The sequence below is a fragment of the Anser brachyrhynchus genome, assembly GCF_964034855.1.
Source record: "Anser brachyrhynchus genome assembly, chromosome: 2".
In the NCBI taxonomy this organism is placed as follows: Eukaryota; Metazoa; Chordata; class Aves; order Anseriformes; family Anatidae; genus Anser; species Anser brachyrhynchus.
The window spans coordinates 14,596,819-14,610,272 of record NC_137695.1 but is presented as its reverse complement, the minus strand read 5'-3'; the positions used below and the strand labels follow the sequence as shown (position 1 = coordinate 14,610,272).

Sequence of the window (13,454 nt, the reverse complement as noted above, 5' to 3'; positions counted from 1 at the left end):
CTTAAGTAAAATAGACACTTGGCATAAAAAAGCAGTAATTAAAATAACTTTTTTGGGTGGGAAAAAAGGGAATTGAACTTTAATAATTAACTTGTATCCAGAGCCTAGTGTTTTTCTCAAAACTAAAAGTAATTTTTACTGTCTTCTTTGTATTAGCAGGTCTGTAGCTTTATCTCTTCTCGTGGTATTCACATCAGCAGCAAGTAACGTTAGAAGAATAAAGTCTCTCAGGCTTTATTTTAAGGATTCAATTATTCTATATAATTAGCCCTGATTTGTTAAATATTTGAAACATTTTCTACTCTTAGGTATGGAACAGCATACTGGAGTGATCAGAACCACAACTGACTTGTACCTTTACTCATAAAATGCTTCTTATCAAATAATAAGGAAGATTAAGCCTAAGTCTCTCTCTCTTTCTGTTTGGATTTTATTCCCACAAGAAATATCAGTTTTGTCCACAATATCTCATGTATTTCTATTCCCTTGAAATACAAAGAAGCAATGGATTCTGGTATAAATTAGGCAGATTTAATGAAATATATGAATTGTAATTTGTGCCTTGAATATAAAATACTTGAGCGAGGCATAAGGCACTTTGCTGATGTCATCATCACCCTTCTGTTTTTTCATTCTTCTGTGCCTGTGTTTTGCTTAATGAAACATTTAGGGGCTGTGGAGTTTTGGGACTAACAGTTTTTGTATGCTATACATAGAAAATCTTTCCAAAGTCACATTTTCCTTTACTCTGTCTTTTATGGTAGCATATGGTAGCATTTCCTTTACTCTGTCTTACCCTGCAAGAGAAAATGAGAAAATGGTACTACTTCCACACTCAAAAGCAAGCTCTTCCATCATATACATGCTATGTATCCATTGAATTAGAAAGTGATTTCTCATCTGATGTCTGACAGCCTCAAGAAAGTGTCCACTCGGTATCATTGATAAGTGCTATAGGTTTAAAAGAAAGTCTGCCCCCAGCCCCGGTACTGATTTTCCTGTTGAAACATGGGTTCAGTCATGGGGGCTACTGATGTAGAAGGGGTCCAGAATAATTCTAAAGTCACTGAAATATTAGCTGGGGAGGTAACCTATTAATTGTGGTCTTCCATGAGAGAAGACCATGATATTACAGCTGGAATGCGTGTTATGATAAAAATGATAAACACTCCTCAGGATATAAAGACAGATTAAAGGTCTTTAACCTTATTTTAAATTAACAGAATATCCATCTCTGCATCTCCCTTTACACAGACACATATATTTTTACTAAGCAGTAAGTGGTGTTACTCTGACGGACAGTGTAAGGTAGATTAGACTGCTCTAACAACTCTGTCGCAGCTCTGAGAACTTTTCTTCTCTTTCATAGTGTAGTTGCCCAGTTCTCAACTCTGCAAGAATCCCAGAGCAGAAAAAGGTTACAGATGCTAAGTAAAAATGTCATAACACTGTACTTTAAAGTTCATTAGCTTTACAGAAATTTGCTGCAGATGTCCTGTTACTTCTGGTAGAAGATGACATTGACTATCATAACATACGTATGGGTAGTTACTGTCTAATTTATGCTAGTTGTCTATGCCTCATCTGTTGTCAGAACAGAGAGAACGTGTTGCTCTCTGGCCAGTTGTCCCATCAGTTTTAAGCTTTGTTCATGAGTACTTTTATTCTTTAAGTGGCAGGTTTGACCCTGTTGATGTTGTTTCTGCTTCAGCTGGTACTGTCACCAAGTCCTCCTCCTGTTATAGAAGAGAACCCAGATGACTAATTAAAAAATACCTGGTTTTAAAAGGTGGTTGGAATGAAGTGAATATTTCCATAGTAAAAGTCATTCCTCTGTAACTAGTTCACGTATTAGTTATCCAGTATTTCCATCCTGAAGATTCATTTAAGGGGTCAGGCTATGGTATATACATACACAGCCAGTAAGTTATTTTCTCAATTAGTTGAGGAACTAATTTGTATCATGTATGGTACTGCTGAGAGAAATGGATCGCTGAAGTCACCCGTTGTTCCTTCCTGCCCTCCCGCCCCCACCCCCTTATTCCGAATATAAACCTAGAATGAGATTTTGTAAGAGTAAGCTATTTAAGTAGAAAACAATGACTGTGAGAGTGCCTCCTCCTTAACTGCAGGTTAGCCGTGGAAACACCTAAGCTCCATAAGCAACTTTACTGTTCCAAGGTGCTTAGTGTACAGCTGAGGCCCAAAACAGCTCTGTTTTGGCAGATCTTATTACCCTGCTCCTTAAGCTTGGTTGGGATTCAGAAATCAGGTGCTCTGGGAGCAGTTACCTGAGTGAGCTGATCTGGGAAATGTTCTCAGAGCACACGATATCCACGGACAGCTTTATTGCCTCACAAAACGCAGTGACAGCCGCTCCTGCTGGGAGGATGGGGCAGGCCCCTTTTACATAACATTCAGTGGCTAGGTAGCCATCCAAGAAATATCTGAGGGGGTTTGCATCCATGTTGCATGTAACCTGTTAGACTGCCCTAGCTCCTAGAGTAGAAACTGGGCTGAGCTAGCAGAGCAAAATAGTTCTAGTCCTTTAATGGCTTTGCATATGAAATGGTTTATCTGGAGTTTGAACCAGAATCAATTCAGTGACCCAGAAGAGAAGTAGAGATGGGGTATTGGTGTGGCATGGTCTGTGTGATTTGTCATAACAAGCAAGCTGCTGTGTAGGCTGCTTACTGCAACTGTTGTATAACGTTTTCTGTATCCGGTTTCTTTAGCAAGCCTGCCTGACTGTAACAAAAGCATGAATTAAAATGGCTAGGAATAAGAAAAGTAGTCTTTCTGATGGCAGTGATGAAAGGACATTTCTTGTGACTGTTGCTCCTCAGTTCACTATAGTCTATACAGGAAATAAAACTGTTCGTAACCCTTTATTCCAACTGTGTTTGGTCTGTGATGATTTGGTGCATCTATGTACAACCTAGAAATTGTGGTTGAATTTATGACATTCTTACTGTATTGCACAATTTTTATGCATGTCTACTTTTGTTATCCACCCCCTGCTGGAGGGGTAGAGGATGCTGTACCTAGTGAATATATTTTGGCTTGCATATAAGAAGGACTGGTTGTAGTGGGAAGATTTATTTTCTTCTAAAGACCTGAAAAATGAAGAGCAGAAAATGTCTGCATTGTCAATAGCAGGATGGCAGGTATTAATTCACAGAAAGAGAGGGAAATTTTTTATTTTTTTTTTTAAATAATGAAATCTTCAGCTGAAGGACCAGAGGAGGTAGAGGAAGTGGATCAACTGTAAAGATGCCCCATGTCCTAAAGACAAATTCTGAAATATATGAGCTGGATTTTGGACAACATGAACTTCTCCCAGGGGTAAAGTCCATGGTGATAGGAATTCGCCCAGAGTTGACACACCTCAGTTTGAATCCCTTCACTGTCTGCTATGCCTGCATCAGCTTCAAGATTCATGTGATCCCCGAGTTGCACATAACTTTCTTCCTATTCACGGTTATGTCTTACTATCACAAAGTAAGAACAGTCACACAGGATCAGACTAAACATCTGTCTAGCCGGGTATCCTGTTTCTGACAGCAGCCTGGAGGAGAGTATGAGGAAATGTCAAGCGTGTAATGATCCTTTCTTGGTGTACTCTCTTACCTTCTACTGAATCATGGCTTTGGGACTTCCTGAGCCAGAGATAATATTAACATTTTTCATCCCTCCTCTCAATTCCATTAGTGGTGCAAGCCTTGGAGACTTATTTTCTATTTTATTCAAACCCATTTTCTCATATACAATATCTTATGTAAGCACTTTTTCTTGAGCTGAACTGCAAAGCTCCTACATATTTTTCCCTGTTTAAATTCCTCTTTGGAACTCAGTTCTTTCTTGACATCTACCTTTATAAATACATTTATTTCATTTGTGTTCTCTGTTAGTTAGCCACTCATTTATGTGAGGGGAAGGGTGTGGGGGTCTCCAGGGAAGCTGCGGGCTGTACAGGCTCCAGCAGGATGGCTCCATTTTAGTTGCTGTGCTAAAAAACAGGGAGGAGCTAAGGCACTCAGTCCAAGACAAAATACTTGAAAGCTAACAGTTCCAGGAGGCTTTCAACTCCAGAAACCTAGTGTTTCTGTGCAAGACAAAACGTACACACTCCAGGCCCCAGTACGACAGGAACCAAGCCAATTGCTGCTGACACTGTTTTTGAGTGACGTAGGTAATCAAATAGTAAAATAATTGATTTGGCTCCTGGTACCCAACAGGTTGTGGCTGGCTCTTTTCTAAATCAAACCTTGTCTGAAAAGCATAAGTGGTGTTACACTGTGTGCTGCCTCCCTCCCCCATCGTTGCAGCAGGAAGTAAATGCCTCTGTGAAAGAACTGTGGTGTGAGCAAACACAATATTGAGCCAGAAAATGTGTATTCAGGAGCATGTGAAAACCTGAAGGAAAATGTAGATCTAAAATAAACCCTGTACCCAACAACTACTTCTCAGTACGGGCCAAGTATAAAGGAATTTAAAATCATTTGGTGCTTCGATTTTTAGAAAATACATTCTAGTAGTACTGTGATTGTGAGTTAGGCCAGTTCTGTCCAACTTTGGTATTGGCATCGTCACCTGGAGAACTTGATAGGCAAATGGTGGTATCAGTAGGGAGGGTGGACCCTACTCTTTGCAGCTGTAGATGTGTAAGTGTCTGAGCTCCTACATTTGAAAAATTGCCCTTACTACTAAACTGTTACAATTCTGACTACTCAAATTCTTATCTTAATATCAGAAAGGAAGGAATAAGGAAGGAGGAAGTAATCTCTAAAAAGTTCATACACAGGAAAGAAACAAGAAATATTACTGAGCCATTTTTTGTCACATGGTTGCCCTCTCTAGATATGACAAAAAGTTTACCATTTTTTTCTATTGCTTTTACATGTTGATGGGTTAAACTGAAGTGATTAAGCCACTGGAGCAGAAGATGAAGTCTATGTTTCAGCTAATGCAGTGCTGACCTGTGCTTTCTAGTCTCTGCGGGAAGGTTCTCTTCTGCTTTAGCATCCTGTCAGCTAATATGAATGCTCTTAATCCTACTATATTTTGTGGTATAGGCCAGGCCAAAAACATGTCCTTCTAATTCAGTCCAGGCAAATTACATGATATTAAGGGACATGTTGAAAGGGTTTGCCTTCTAGGCAAACTCATGATTGTATTGCTCAAATGTTTCACTGTGAAAGCAATGTCTTGTTCCTCCTCTCAGTGTCACAGGAAAAAAAACAGGCTGAAATCACCTTTTCCATCTTCCCCTTCACTTCCATCTCTCAACAGTTTTGATGCCATGCAAACCTCTTTATGCATCTCCTTTTTTTTTTTTTTCAGATCAGTCCTCCTCCTACAACAGTTTCAAATTTAGAATCCTCCTATTCTTGTTGCCACATCTTCCCTTCTGCTAGCCATCTCTCAAGTCAGTCAAATGTTGCTGTATTTGCTAGTGACAAACCAATAAAAGAATCTGGTGAGAAACCTGGCTACAATAAATGGGAAAAAAAGGTCTTTCTATCATAAGTTATGCCCTGCTTTTGCATTCTGCTTCTAAACTCTTGTGTGTTGAGATCAATTTTCAAGGGACTGACCGTTAGTTAATTTTACACGTTCTGGATCCAAACTACTTTTGGGTAGAATAAGTTGGAAGCCACTTGTTAGAAACCTAGCAGCAATGCTAATTATTTTGTTCTGTTTTCAGGTTTTTCAATTGTACAGGATGATATACTAGTGGAAAAAAAAAAGTGTTATTTTAAATTTCAGTGTTAGGAGTTTTTGCTCTTTCTGTGCGTGGAACAGCAAAACTGGTAATAGTAGACTAGAAAGGATTTGGAGGTGAGAATTTTTTATACATATACATATATATATATATATGTATATATAAGTATTATTTTTCTCCTGGGCTGGACTAATATCACATCAACAAAATAAAGTAGCTGCCATATTAGTGGCAGAGTCAGAGCTTTAGTCATAGTTTTATGAGAGTTACTATTTTTGGGAAATAAAACTATGTACCTTCTAACTTTTGCATGCTTGCCTTTTGTGTTGCCTTGTGGCTGTTATTGGGGGTTTCCTGCCTCTGATGAAGAACATTAGACAAAGCACCAACAGTTACTCAGAAAGAGAATCACGTACGCATGGCAGGTATCATGGGTGAACTATGGGCTTGATTAGTCTCTTGATATACAAAGTAGGTACGAGTCTCTGAGGAATGGACTACAAATGCAAGTAAAGATGAAGACAAGAGTCTTACGTTTTCACATGGCATGGAGCGCAGTATGACAAGTGATACCCTGATTAAAGTGATGGAAGAAGGGCACAGGTCCAGTGAGTCATGTATTAGTCTCTAAGGCTAGGTCCAACAGTCTTTGGTGTTGACTTTCTGTGCTGATGATCTGGGGCTGTTTTGTAAACATCCAGACTCTGAATCCACTCCTTTATGCCTGCTTTATCTTCAGAAGGAGGGGTGGTTGTTGGAATATGACTTTGTGTGGGTGCCAGTCATCACCAGATTCACTATGAAACTGTATTTCTGGCCTTTCAGTAGCCCTCTCTGAGCTACTCTGTCCTGGCCCAGCCATATTGCCAAGACTACACAATTTATATCCATCCACAGATTAGCTATTACTTTGTACAAAGTAGTGTTGTTGCTGCTGAAGTTGTGGTTCAAGTTCACATTCTGGAGTTGTACTATGATGTTCATGTGCCCATTAATGGATGCTTCTGATACTCTGGATTATTAAAATATTGTTGTTCTGCTGTGTCGGACAGAAATTGAGTAGGCCTGGAGTGACTATAAGCAGGATGGACAGTGGATACAGACAGATCACCTTTCAGTGGAAGCAGAGGTAGGCTGTTGGCAAGGCATCATGCAGGAGTGGCAGAAATGTACCATATGTATAGAACTCCCCCTGCCCATGACATGCATTGCAGAGATGCGGTGGCTATCCGTCGTACGCGTTGAATTAGAACGGTGGTAGTGAAGGGATTGGTAATCCATCCGCTGTGCTTTTTTACTCAAGTTATTATGAATTTTAATTCAATGAATTTTAATTCTCTGAAATTATGTGTATGTGGTATTGACTATGTAGTTTACCATGGGGCTTATTTACTATATTTTTAATTCTTAATGTCTGCTATCTTACCCATCATTTTATAGATGCATAAAGGGCTCTGAAAGCAGTTGTATAGTGAAATTTAGCAGTGCATGGTATATTTTAGTAGGATTAAGAGCTTGTAAATTAATATCGTAGTTCTGAGAGCTTCAGGATATACCTGCCTGAAAAAATAGCAATGGTAACTTGATATGATATTTGTATGTTTGCTTTTAGTTTGCAGAATGTCTCTGAGAGACAAGCTTCCTGCTAGCCAATTTATTTTTTAGATAACAAGGACTGTCTAGAAGTACATTCAGAAGGAAAACACAGTAATTAATTTGTCACTGAAACCTGAGGGGTCCTCTTCCTCATATAGGTGATAATGAAGGTTTTGCATGTAATTAGCAGGAATAATTAGCACATTTCTGGTAACAAATAGACTGAGTGGTTCTCTGCAAATAAATTAATTGTTGTGCTAACACAGGCAATTGTCTCTTTATTGTCTGACAATGCCCCTTGTTTGCACTAAAGCTTATTTCAGACCTTAGCAGCTTTACACAGATAGGAAAGAGAATCTATAAAATCGTGCCTCATCCATCTGCTTCTGAGAAACTTCAAGACCACCAAGGGACTTGTTTGTCAAGACTTGTTAAACAATTTGTAATCTTGAACATGTGTTTCACTATATTAACAAATGAATTGTTCAAATTAACTTAGTGGGTAAGCCAGCAAAACCACACTATCAATCAAATCCGGAGTCCGGGCATCTAGGAAAAGAAATGTCTGAAAAATAATATAGCAGTAAAATCATTGCAAAGCTTTGTGGAAGCCGAATGAATCCCAGAATGTTGCATATAATCACACAACCAAGCAGAACTGTTTTTATGTAGTAGATGTTCCTCATAATGCAAAATCACATTGTGATGTGTGTACTCTGCTTCGCTGCTGTAAAAAGCTAAGGCTTCACAGGTCTGCTACCATATCCTCTGAGCTGCCTTCATTTAGACAAGGCTTAGTCAGCCCATATTGTCTGTATTTGTTGTTTTTTGAAGATCTAAAAAGCTGCTTTTTTTTTTTTTTTCTTCTTTTGCTTCATTCCTTTCCTCTCTTTTTCCCATGTTTCCTCTCCTCAGACGTAACTGTTATCTTGGCAACAATCTTACATTAGCTCCTGGGTCTCTATAAACATGGGCGCTGTGGGTTATGTTGATGTCTGCAGCTAAGTTTAGTCCCTTCCAAGGTGCCTATGGATGGAAGAGGGAGAGGAAAGAGAGAAAATATAGTTTGAAGATGGGACACTGCAGATATAGGATTGGGTAAAATTATAAATTTGTTTTGTGGGAAATAGTGTCTCCTTTATTTTTTGTTCTTACAGTTATAATTCTCCAGCATTCCTCTGGAATATAAACATGGGTGTTTTTCTTTGAGTGTAGGATTATTGTTATTTTTTCTGAAATAACAATTTGTAATTTCATTTTCGGATGAGTATTTATATTGATGTGTGCTTTAATTTTCATTTTTTCATTATTTCCTAACCTGCCTCTAGTCCCTGTGGCACTGTGCAGTTTTTTTTTTTTTTTTGTGAATCAATGTTGGAATAATAGTAGTATAAAAATTAAAATAAATCTCAAAACATAATGCCAGTAGCAGTTTTTGGAATGCATTTCTAAAACTACAGCAAAAGAGCTGGTCCTGCATTTTTTAAAGAGAAATCTTGTTTAATAGATATGGTTTCCCAAGGAAAAAAAAATCACTCTCCTAAACTGATGTTTTCCTGCATGAAGTACTTAACTGAAAATTTAACAATTGGACATTCACATCCCCTTTTTCTGCCTAATTTGAGAAATGCATCATACCATATCCATGTTTTTGTTGCAGTTGACTAATATTCTATATGGGAATTTAAAACAAAACATACAACCAATGCTTTTGCAAGCGTCTGTGCAATTGTGAAATTGCACATTGAAAAGGCTCGTCTATACTTGTAGCTGGTTTACTTCAGTCCATTTATACCAGTGTGGTGGTGCCTGTCAACCAGCTTTTTGTTGTGAATCATGCTAAGTGGCTCTGAAAGTGTTAAGATGTGGGCTGAGTCAGGTGAAACTCGGTAAGTGTAAAGGTATTCCCTACTAAAAGCTCCGTTTGTGCATCTCTCCAGCCCCCCCAGGGACATCCTGCAAAAATTTGTTTGGCTTCCTCTACTGTTTGCTTGCATGTCCACCTGATGTCCAATGGTCATCATGCCAAGATAACTTCTGTGTATAAATAATACTCTGAAGAGGGATGCTGCACAGTCAAAACTTTTATATGAAGTGTCTCACTCTGAGCTAAGATTTGAACCTTATTATCTAAATAGGAGAAATATAGTTATTGATGATAATGTCAATTAACAGTATGGAATTTTAGAAACAAATAGTAAAAGTGTGTACAGCTACTTTTACTTCAAAGTAGGGAAGAGGGCTTGCAAATGGCCTGCTTGAATGCTCAGGTCAGTTTTAGAACCTCTGCACTGCGTGGAAGGTGTGTGGTTTCTGTATGATGTGAAGGCTTCTTGCATTCAACTTTGTGATGTTTCTGCCTTCTGGAATTTTAGGCTACAGCTCTTTTGCTTGCCTAGTCTGGAGTAAATTTTCTATCTTATTTTTCTTTCCTCTAAATAAACCAATACACAACCAGCATTTACACTCACTGTGTGGGGTGTCTCTACCTGTATGCTCTCTCTCTCTCTTCACATACTTTCAAAAAACCCAGCTGACAAAGGTGGTGGCACTGCAGGAGTTAAATAACAGTGAGCTTGAAGGAAAACCAGTTTTGCTGTAGCTGCAGAGGAAGAAAAACATTAGAATTATTTTTCTGGCTCACAGTTTCATTTCTGCCCTCAGCTTTGAGCCAACATGAGGTATCGTGAGGTAGTTTGGCCAAGTCATAGTACATAATACATCTCAAAGAAGAAAGATATCTTATGGCAATTCAAAAAAATGCTTCTTTTTGATTCCTGCAAAATTCTGTTTATCTTCTACTGTGCTGATTGTTGACAGCTAGAGAAGAGATGTTAAGCCAAAGGATTATTGATGTCATGCAGAGGTGGCAATAGCAGTCCTGATATAGACTGACTGAATAGTTAACACAGTCTGTGACCCCTTAGTCCCTTGCCCTCCTGTGGGTCCCCCTGCAGTGCTGGGTGCCAATGTATTATGTTCTGAGTGTCTGAAGCTCCCTCCTTGCTGCGTTCCACAGTGTGGCTCTGATAATGCAGGGTTGTACATTAAATCCCAAGATGGGTTTGGAATGCCCAATTGTGTAGAAGCAATATGTTCAACCATGTGCTGAGATACACCTTTCTACGAGGATCTCACCATGGGGTGCATCTGGGTACCTGGTCATGCGTTGGCAGTATGCGCAATCCCAAATGGACGCAGGCTGGGGTGGGTGCCTGGATGTGTGCTGCAGCCAGAGGGCTGGGCATCATGAGACAACGGATTAAAGGACTGTATGATTTGTGCTAGCAACAGATGTTGACAGAAGAAAGATAAAATCTAGAATTAATATTGTTCTTGTTAAAATGCGTCCTTTGGTGTTCATCCTGCCTGCTGAGATATGGTATTCCTATTTGAACGGCTGAATTCTGAACTCCATGCACAGAATTTGTTAGGATGAACCAAGTGTGGTTCCTTAGCTTTTGAATAAAGCAGTCAAGAGTTTTGACTTCTGTTGCTTTGAAGACTCCTGTATGTGATGACGGCATAGTGCTAGTAAAATAGAAGTCTTCTCCCTTTACCTGCATTCCGTTTGCAACAATGAGCTAAATTCACATTCTTTGCCTTTTGCTTTATGGAACCACTCACAAATCTGTTACTGCAGCACAGATTAAAGTATCAGTTTCTGATTCTGCGTAATCTCAGTGCTTCATCTCCATTGGGTTTCCGGGTGAATAACTTGCAAAAGTGAAATATATCAGGATGTGACAGATGTATCTTAGCAAATTTCTGCAGTGATTCTACAAAAAATAACACTAGAACCTCTTGGACTCACACACAACACCGCTGTGCATACTAATGAGTAATGCAGACACAAGAATTTGTAATGTTTGCCTCAATCATGTTCTACAAAGTTCTCAAATATGGTCCAAAATCCAGTATAGAGGGGAACAACCTTGGCGAACAGGTGGTTTAATTTTTCAAGCTGGTTTTCTCTGAAGGCTCAGTAGTACTGATAACCTTCAAAGGCCCTATGGAATTTGCTTTTAGCCATTGCTGGTAGCCTGACTTTATGTGGTAGGATTAACAGAGAACACTTCCAAGAGCTGGAAAAGGTTTTCTTTGGCTGTTGTTTAGATTTTTTCCTCTTGATTTAATTTTAATCTAATCTCTTCTGGGCACCAAGCAGAGCTGAAAAGCGAGTGACTTTTTATCTAAATTGAAGTGATAGCAATTGATCAGGTTTTCATCATCTGTCTTTGCTGTCATTGGAGCTTCCTTTGTGATCTGCAGTTGACTGAGGGAAATGAAAACTTAATTGAATTCTTTAGATAGATGTATGTTTACAGATAGGTATGTTGAAGCATGGTGGTGTAGGGCACAGTTCTGTTCCTTGCCATGAATAGAATATCTTTATTGATTTCACTAAGAGCAGGAACATATCTTTGAGCAAGCAGGATGAAACTTAGTTTTGCACCATGACTTGGGAACTGGTCATGATGACTGACAGTAGAAAAGAGAAATGGGTCATCCTAGTAAGGTTTCAGGTAATGCTCATTTCCTATCTTTTGCTTTTTGTTACTTAGAAAAAGATTGAGAAGGCTTCAGAAATAAATATTTTGCAAAAATATGCTAGTCCCACCATGTCTGTAGAAAATGATAATGTAGATAACACTACAGTGTGCTGCAACTGAACATTCGCTACAACAGCGTTCTGAGGCCTTATTCCAGGTAGATATATTGTCAGTACCAACCCTTTTAGTCACTGTGCACTGATTCCAGCAGCATACAGGGAATTCTTCCAGTCCAAGTTAAAACATTAAGTTCTTAACATAGTTTTCTGATTACAAGCTCTGTGCTGCTTTTTAATTTAGACAGCAAGCTCCTTGACCAAGGATTTGATCAAATGAGGGACAAAAAAAAAAAAAACAAATTACTAAAACAATGCCTTGAACTTGGTTTTAAATTTAATTCTCTTTAGAATGGAGCAGGGCATAATTTCAACATATTTTCACTGAATAATTGCATTTCCAAATGTCTTGACATTGAAACAGATTAAGGAGTTTGGAAGTACGTACGATATTTATTGCAATAAATGCCCTTAAGTTCTTGCTAATTCACCATATATTTTCAGAGCTCATCTAAGCATTAGACTAAACATGGGCAGCTCAGATTATTATGGAACATAGGAGAAACATCTAAGATTCAGATGTTGTAAACCATGAACATAAAGGATTTTTTTCCTTCCTTTCTCATATTGTGTAGAAGGCTTTTCCCCTGTATTCAAGGGCAGAAAAAAAAAAACAGTGGCTCAGAGCACGAGTCATTTTTTTTGTCTGGATCTTTACCCATTGCTCATTCTTAATGACGCTGACTGAAATTCACCAACAAAACACTCTGAAACATTTATTCACTGTCATAGTCTATAAACTGCAAATAGCAGCTAAGCCTTCATTGGGCCTTTTTAATATTCCAGAGAAGTAAAAATAATTTCTATGAACATTGGAGTTTAAATTCCTAATACTAATCAACAGCTTCCAGCAGTCAAGTAAACAACTCTTATTGAAGTTAAGGGTGAAACTGCAATATGTTTGACAGTAGCAAGACAGGTTCTAGGGGGCAGCATCTTCTTCTGCCCCTGAGAGTGTTATTAATTCCAGCCACTCATCACTGTCATTTAATCTGAATGATTGCATGTAGTATGAAAGTTGCTGTTGATGGCACTGTCATTTTCTAGTCTGAGGAGTGTTTATTGCTTTGATAGTAGAAAATGAAATCGTATGTCCTGATCTAATAAAATGCTATAGATGTTGTCACTGAATGCTGAAATCTAAAGATATGTAATGAAATAGACCTGATTATGTCTGTGAGCATTCAGAGAGATATCTGTGGATTACTGTCATAAATTACTTCTACTGCTTAATAAGAAAACAAGAACGAATAGCCTTAAACTTTAGCAGGAGTGAGAAAACTTTAAGAATGAATCAGAAAACCTTGTCAGTAAGAAATATGAACAGACTAATTTGACCTCTGTAATTTTGAATTCATTGTTAGGTTGAGGTTCAACCACAGAATCTTCTTTTTGTGTGGAGGGGCTATGAAGGGAGGACTGCAGTAGAAAAGAACAAAGAATGGTCTGCTGTCGGAAATAAAG

At 38.5% G+C, this 13,454-nt stretch overlaps 1 protein-coding gene across 1 annotated transcript in view; it reads left to right on the top strand.

Annotated features, from left to right (window-relative positions):
- LOC308190043 (uncharacterized protein) overlaps positions 1–13,454 on the top strand; it is a 316,509-nt gene that overhangs the window by 20,419 nt on the left and 282,636 nt on the right. Inside the window, exon 1 of the mRNA XM_080580892.1 lies at positions 1–13,454. This exon is cut by the window's left edge and continues 20,419 nt beyond it. The gene's annotated coding sequence lies outside the window, so the exon portion shown is untranslated.